Here is an 8,250-nt window from a genome sequence, read left to right as displayed (position 1 = left end):
AGCAGTACTAGGTCATCAGCGAAGGCAAGGGCATTCACCACCTCACCGCTCAGTCCATAGCCACACTCCCCTGGCAGTCCCCTCAGCACAGCATCCATGACCAGGTTGAAAATGAATGAAGACAGCGGGTCGCCTTACCGAACTCCCTGGCCCAGGTATATCGGCTGCGTTCTTTGCCCATCCACCTCTATTACCGTACTGGACGTTCTGTATAGAGTCATCACATACTGTACGAAGCTACGTGGCAATCCCTTCTCAGTCATGACCCTTTCAATGGCTTCATGCGAAACCGTATCGAACGCTTTCTTCACATCAAGGGCCGCCAGGTGGAGATCCCTCAATCCGGCACGCGCATCCGATATGATCGTCGATAGCACAAATACGTTCTCCGCGAGACCGTCCGCCTTTATAAAGGCTCTCTGCCTTTCATCAAGTAGGAGGAGGCCAAGCAGTCTGGTGGAGAGAACTTTATGGTAGTGTCTAAGTACTACCGACGCTATCGAAATGGGCCTGAACATGGCAGGATCCATCGTTCCCGATTCCTTGGGGATAAGGATGGTCCTGGTATTTCTCCACACCTGCGGAACAGTTCCTGTGTACTGGAAAATGTGAAAGATGATGGATTTCACATGATCCGGTACGCTGTTCAGCCACTCAGCAGAGCCAAGGCCATCGGGCCTTGCAGCCGCTTCTCTGTCCGGTCCGCTCCTTGCGACCTCCTCGACAGATATTGGGTCACTAACTTCTCCATACACCCTCTCCGGAGTGCTGGTTGCGATTCCCATTGTCGGGCTGGTTTTCTCAAATATCGGCCGCCAGAATTGCTCCTGCGTTTCCAGACTTGGATGCGGTCCATTCGATGCATCCCCATCCAGGATCTTCCACACAGCTTTGGACATATTGCGTCTCCAGAGTCGCTGAATCTCCTTGTGATCCCGTTGCCTCTGCTTCCTCCGTGAGAGTCCTGCGCCAGCCCCCGCTGGGCAGCTTTCACCGCGGCTATGGGCCCGATTGACACGTAGGCTCGGAAAGGCTGTCCATAGCCAGTCTTCCAGCTCCTGTGACGGATCCTCGCCCCTCAGTGACCTGTCAATTGCCCGCCTCAGATGGCAGACACTACTCCCATCCCTTGGTGGACCTTCAGATTCCTGGCTCCTCAGATCGCGGAGGTCCTGTCGCAGGGTGTTCCGAAGGGTTTCCGGATTGTGCCCAGGTTGTGGAGTAGCACGCTGCCACACATTACCTCCTTCCAAGCGCTGGCCGCTCTCGTACTGCTCCTCTGCCGTTGGTAGGAGGGTACCACCCGGATGTCGAACATCGTGCATCTCTGGATTTCCCCAGGGCAGCTGGCCATTATTGCTGCTCAATTGCTGCAACTTGTTATCCTCGACCATACGTTTGTACTCCGGTTTCTGTCTCTGCTTCTTAATGGCTTCCTGGTTCCTCCCTGTGCCTGCCATCTCCACGAGATAAAGGTTCATGAATTTGACATCGTGGGGGGCTTTCGCTTCGGCGGCCGCCATCATCCGTATGTGCTCTTTATTCCACCTGGCCTTCACTCTTTCCGTCACCACGAGCTGGTTATTCTCTACGGGATGCTGGCTCGCTCTATGGACACCTAAGGCTCTGGAATTTCTAAACTGGCGGTCGCAGTATGGGCATGGGATTGAATTTGGACCAGAGGCTCGCCGAGCTGTTAACTGAGGTGACGCCACCCGTGACGGGTGTCCTTGCATCGGTTCCCTCTGAGAGGAATTCGGAGAACGAATATGTAAGTATCTTAAATTATTCTCACCGACAGGCGATATTGAGACATCGCCATCAATAACTTCTGTGTCTAAAGAGTTGTCGGTGAGTGGTGCCTCCAAGGAGGCACAAGTTTCGCGTCTTAATTGGGTATCGCCGTGATGTAACCGGCGGCCAGTGTTAGACGCCTCATCGGGCCCCGGCAGGACGCTACGCCTTGTCAGCATTTGTGGGCTTCTATGACTCAGCATTCTGATGTATAGTTGGTGCTCCGCACCTTGTCCAGTAACTTGGCTTTCAAAATTGGGCATACTTTTGTGTCAAGGGCTGAGTGCGACACCTCCCTTCGCTTCACCTTCGTGCAATTTGGACACCGCAATTCGCCCTTAGACTTGCAGTCCCTGGACTCATGCTCCCCTGAGCATTTCCTACATACAGGCGAGCGGGAAGGGCAGTTCGCTGCCTTGTGTCTAAAGCCGAGGCACTTGTGACACTGCAACACTCTGACATGATCTTCTACGTGGCAAGAAGAAAAGCCGATAAACAGCCGTTTCTTCTGGTGCAGTCGACTCCTTCCATCTGGGTTGGTTTCGATCACAAAGCTCGTGACGTGGCTGTTGGTTTTAGGCTTGTACCTGAAAACAGTCCTGATTTTAACGGAATCCTCTCCCGCGACGTTACCCTCATTAATGAGTATAGGTAACTCCGCCTCAGAAGTGTCCTTGGGGACTCCAAAAACAATCAGCCTAGGCTGCAGTTTCTGAGGCACCCTCAGCTCCAGCCCTTTCTCCTGGAGCGCCTTGGAAGCCTGAAGCTTCTCGAGGTTAACCGAGCGGGCCACAATCCTAACTCCTTTGTCCCTTGACGTGGTGGTGATCCTGGATACCTTCAGGTCGTAGTCCGAGGGTTTGAGGCATCCTTTCACAGTACGCTCCACCTCCGCTGCGGACTTGTACCTGGGGTTTGCCTCCCGAGAGGGCTGGATGAAGAATGTCGTATCGGTACTCGCACTTATGATATTCTCCGCTATTTCCTTTGCAGCCGTCTTCTGCCTACTCGAGTTCCGTCTCCCATACCCTTCACCTGCTACTGCAGCTGAATAGGAGATACTCCCAACAGCTTGCTCACTCAGCTTCTTCTCGATTGATTGCACGCTCGTCTTCACTTCCTCCCGATTCTTTCCAATTCCTGCGGACACCTTGTCCAGTCTCTCGAGTACTGGTTTCAGCTGCTCATTGATGAGCTCCACAATGGCTTCTTTGGTCACTGATGGCTGTTTTGATACCGCTTTAAGAGGATCCTTGAGAAGTTTCTCCAAATTATCATGGTTGCTCCTCACCATGGTCTCGCAGTACTGAGCTTCACGCCCTCGTGTTATCTCAAAGAACTCATCAAAACGCTTCGTAACAGCATCCTCCAGTTCCAGGATTGTCTGGATCCGTGTTGCCAACTCCGTGTACGCTTTTGAGACCTTGTAATAGGCTGATGAGAGTCCTCTCGTTGCAGAATTCACAGCATCACCCCTTGCTTTAGTCTCGGACGATGGTTTGGAGATCTCAAGATTGTAGAGATGTCCACTCACATCCACATCTAGGGCCTTTAAGTCATCCAGGGTCAATGGGAGGACTAACTCCTCTTCCTGGGCAAGGTTAGGCGAAGAGCGCGCCCTCTTCCCACGACCCGCCGCAGCGTCGTGAAACAGACGTGTGCGGGTTGGGTTTGGTGTGCCCTCGTTGCCCGACATTACACCGGTAATAATCCCACAGTCGGTAACTCGCCCCTCGGTCGGTATCACTCGTTACCCTAGGAGTAAGTGCGACAGGCCTTGCCAAGTCGCCGCCGCAGCGCTCGCGACGGGAACAGCTGATGTCCCAGTAATGGCCGCCGTATCGAATGCCAATGTGGAAAAATACAGTATTTGTCACACGAATTCACCGGCACGAAGTGGTTCAATCCTTAGCAGCTAATTGACAGAATGCACCTAGCACACACCCGAACTCACTGCAACACAACTTAGCACTCTCACTCGACTATTTACCACTTATTTCACCGTTCAAAGGCGGAGCAAAACAAAACACTTCTCACCCAGTTAAGAGAGTCATAGTTACTCCCGCCGTTTACCCGCGCTTTATTGAATTTCTTCACATTGACATTCAGAGCACTGGGCAGAAATCACATTGCGTCATCACCCGCTAGGGCCATCGCAATGCTTTGTTTTAATTAGACAGTCGGATTCTCCTAGTCCGTGCCAGTTCTGAGCTGAGCGGTGAATGGCGGCCGAAGAGAACGACTACGACACGGTGAAGTATCACAGAAGCCTCGCAGCAAGCAAGATCCGTGGGAGGCCAAGGCACGGGACCGAGCTCGGATTCTGAAACATTACTGATCCATTCACCTCGGCCAGGCCCGGCACGTTAGCCAAACCCACTTCCCGACCAAGCCCGACACGCCCCGCTCCTCAGAGCCAATCCTTATTCCGAAGTTACGGATCCAATTTGCCGACTTCCCTTACCTACATTAATCTCTCGACTAGAGGCTCTTTACCTTGGAGACCTGCGGCGGATATGGGTATGAACCGGCGCGACACCTCCACGTGGCCCTCTCCTGGATTTTCAAGGTCCGAGGGGAAGATCTAGACACCGCCGCAACTGCGGTGCTCTTCGCGTTCCAAACCCTATCTCCTTGCTAAAAGTTTCCAGGGAACTCGAACGCTTATACAGAAAAGAAAACTCTTTCTGGATCTCCCGACGGCGTCTCCAGGTCATTTTGGGTTACCCCGACGAACACTCTTACGAGGGCCCGAATTGTATGCGGTTCCGCTGCCGGGTTCCGGACCCCGGATCCCGGATTGGAACCGGATTCCCTTTCGCCCAACGGGTGTGTTACAATAATTATAATATATATATAATATATATATATATCTATTTTTTTTTTATAAAAAAACACCGTCATCAACATAGGATTTCTCCTAGGGCTTAGGATCGACTGACTCGTGTGCAACGGCTGTTCACACGACACCCTTCTCCACGTCAGTCCTCCAGGGCCTCGCTGGAGTATTTGCTACTACCACCAAGATCTGCACCGACGGCGGCTCCAGGCAGGCTCACGCCCAGACCCTTCTGTGCACACCGCCGCGACCCTCCTACTCGTAAGAGCTTCATAATATATATATATTATATATATTTCTCTTCCCACTGACGGCAGAGTATAGGCGCGACGCTTCAGCGCCATCCATTTTCAGGGCTAGTTGCTTCGGCAGGTGAGTTGTTACACACTCCTTAGCGGATTCCGACTTCCATGGCCACCGTCCTGCTGTCTTAAGCAACCAACGCCTTTCATGGTATCCCATAAGCGTCGACTTGGGCGCCTTAACTCAGCGTTTGGTTCATCCCACAGCGCCAGTTCTGCTTACCAAAATTGGCCCACTTGGCACTCTGATTCAATTAAATATATCTCATGGCTTCATAAATTCAAGCAAGCCAAAGATCTCACCCATTTAAAGTTTGAGAATAGGTTGAGGTCGTTTCGACCCCAAGGCCTCTAATCATTCGCTTTACCAGATGAAACTCGTTTAAAAACGAGTGCCAGCTATCCTGAGGGAAACTTCGGAGGGAACCAGCTACTAGATGATTCGATTAGTCTTTCGCCCCTATACCCAGTTCCGACGATCGATTTGCACGTCAGAATCGCTACGGACCTCCATCAGGGTTTCCCCTGACCTCATCCTGACCAGGCATAGTTCACCATCTTTCGGGTCCCAACGTGTACGCTCTTGGTGCGCCTCTTCTTGTAATAAGAATGAGACGCCCAGGGAGTGTGAAGCTGTATCTTAACACAACTCATCCTCCCTCAATCGCTACAAGAACGACCTTTACTTTCATTACGCCTTTAGGTTTAATTAAAAAAAAATGCCAATGACTCGCGTACATGTTAGACTCCTTGGTCCGTGTTTCAAGACCGGTCCTGAAAGTACCCAAAGCAGTAGCATCGCTGACCGGTATTAATTATAAGCCAGTTTTAGAATACCGTACAACCAACAGCTGATCAATTATAGCGACGGCACTAGGTCCGTACTACTAAAAATTGACCTCGCTTGCGACGGATATAAACGCACATAATATGCGGCTTAATACCTTATGAATACCATCGAGCAGCCAGTCAGAAAAACACCAAGGGTCTTTAATTGAAAAAATTAAAGGCTACCTCTCGGGCTATAGACCGACACTCAACGGGTCGCGACGTTCTACTAGGGAAGAAGTGCACGCCGACAACATCTTGCAATAAAATATATAAGAATGTACAAGCAATACTACAAGTAGTAACCTATATCATAACTTATATATATACAAAATGAGCTGACGATGAATCTCCCTATTCGATCTTTTGGGTTTCTCAGGTTTACCCCTGAACGGTTTCACGTACTCTTGAACTCTCTCTTCAAAGTTCTTTTCAACTTTCCTTCACGGTACTTGTTTGCTATCGGTCTCGTGGTCATATTTAGCCTTAGATGGAGTTTACCACCCACTTAGAGCTGCACTCTCAAGCAACCCGACTCTAAGGAGAAATCCGCCTGAAATGTATTTCGATCACTACGGGCCTGGCACCCTCTATGGGTAAATGGCCCCATTCAAGATGGACTTGGATACAAAATAACATCACAGGATAAATGGATCCTCCCAAACACTACATTTCCCAACAATATAATTGTGGGATTCAGTGCTGGGCTTTTTCCTGTTCGCTCGCCGCTACTAAGGAAATCCTAGTCAGTTTCTTTTCCTCCGCTTAGTAATATGCTTAAATTCAGCGGGTAGTCTCACCTACTCTGAGGTCGTCATGTTAGAGAATTATATAAAAAAGTTATTGTTGCGAGCGCCTTTTATTTATAAAAAAAAAATCACATCCGTGTCTAAAAAAACATAACAAAACAAAATTTTAGAAATGAAAATCATGATCGGTCCAACTCGGAGAATGAGATCTCTGGGACTCGATGATTACCACCACAGTGATATATAATTTATGGATTTCATTTCACAAAGTTTGTTCTCGTTAATAACCATTTTTAGACAACTGACAATGGGCTATAATCAAATATATTAACAACAACAACTTCTTTTTTTCTTTATATCGTCAAATAATATATGTGAAAAATTCATAATATATTATTTTTCAATACGTAATTTTAAATGACGTCGTATAATAATTTATATATATTTGAGAAGAAATTCAATCTCTCTCTCAATCAAATATTATTATCTTGACGAGCATTCAACTTTACACACGCTTGTACAATTCATCAAATATTTTTCTGTCATATATAGACAGATAAACACAGATAAAATTGTAAGCAGTTTTTTTTAAAACAAACGACCCTCAGCTAGGCGTAGTCCGGGAATTGGATCCGTGGACCGCAATGTGCGTTCGAAATGTCGATGTTCATGTGTCCTGCAGTTCACAAGTTGACGCGCAATTAGCTGCGTTCTTCATCGACCCAGGAGCCAAGTGATCCACCGTTCAGGGTAATCATAAAAAAAATTTTTTTTTTTTGAAAAATAACAGTCATTGAATATAAAAATATTCAATCCAATCTCGCAATCTTGTTTCAATAAAAAATATAAGATGCCTAAGCAAGCACAAAATTCAATTTTATTACTATTCAGACTTGTGTTCACTTTACCGTACACGGAAAAAGAATATCAACTTTGAGAACAAAGTATCCATCCAATTACTTACGGCATGAAGAAAAAAAATTTGAAATTTATATAAAATCATCATCACCAATTGTATCTTGTGTGGCGAAAATCATTACTAAACCTTGGGCACGTTAAATACCCATCATGATGAAAAAAAAATTCCCATCAAATAGGTTACCCCACATAATCGATGATATAGTGATGATTTATAAATTTCATTATATTATCATACGTATATAATATGGTTACATGTTTTCACATGTTTTACACCATATAACGTAAGGTTTTATTGATGTAATATGATATTATATCAATATAAAGAATAAAAATTCAAAATTTTATATTCTCTTTTTGGAATAGAACACGTTAATGATCCTTCCGCAGGTTCACCTACGGAAACCTTGTTACGACTTTTACTTCCTCTAAATGATCAAGTTTGGTCATCTTCCCGGAAACATCGGCAATGCCGAAACATTGCCGCGCACCAGTCCGAAGACCTCACTAAATCATTCAATCGGTAGTAGCGACGGGCGGTGTGTACAAAGGGCAGGGACGTAATCAACGCGAGCTTATGACTCGCGCTTACTGGGAATTCCTCGTTCATGGGGAATAATTGCAAGCCCCAATCCCTAGCACGAAGGAGGTTCAGCGGGTTACCCGGGCCTTTCGGCCAGGGAAGACACGCTGATTCCTTCAGTGTAGCGCGCGTGCGGCCCAGAACATCTAAGGGCATCACAGACCTGTTATTGCTCAATCTCGTGCGGCTAGAAGCCGCCTGTCCCTCTAAGAAGATTTATTTGTACGTCGGTAGTAA

At 47.6% G+C, this 8,250-nt stretch overlaps 1 non-coding gene across 1 annotated transcript; it reads right to left on the bottom strand.

Annotated features, from left to right (window-relative positions):
* Positions 1–7,110: 7,110 nt before the first annotated feature.
* On the bottom strand, positions 7,111–7,265 carry LOC135165680 (5.8S ribosomal RNA). Its single transcript, XR_010299553.1, has one exon. It is a non-coding gene; the product is annotated as a 5.8S ribosomal RNA (ribosomal RNA).
* Between the last annotated feature and the right edge of the window lie 985 nt (positions 7,266–8,250).

The sequence above is a fragment of the Diachasmimorpha longicaudata genome, chromosome 8, assembly GCF_034640455.1.
Source record: "Diachasmimorpha longicaudata isolate KC_UGA_2023 chromosome 8, iyDiaLong2, whole genome shotgun sequence".
NCBI lineage: Eukaryota > Metazoa > Arthropoda > Insecta > Hymenoptera > Braconidae > Diachasmimorpha > Diachasmimorpha longicaudata.
This window is presented reverse-complemented; position numbering and strand designations above follow the sequence as displayed.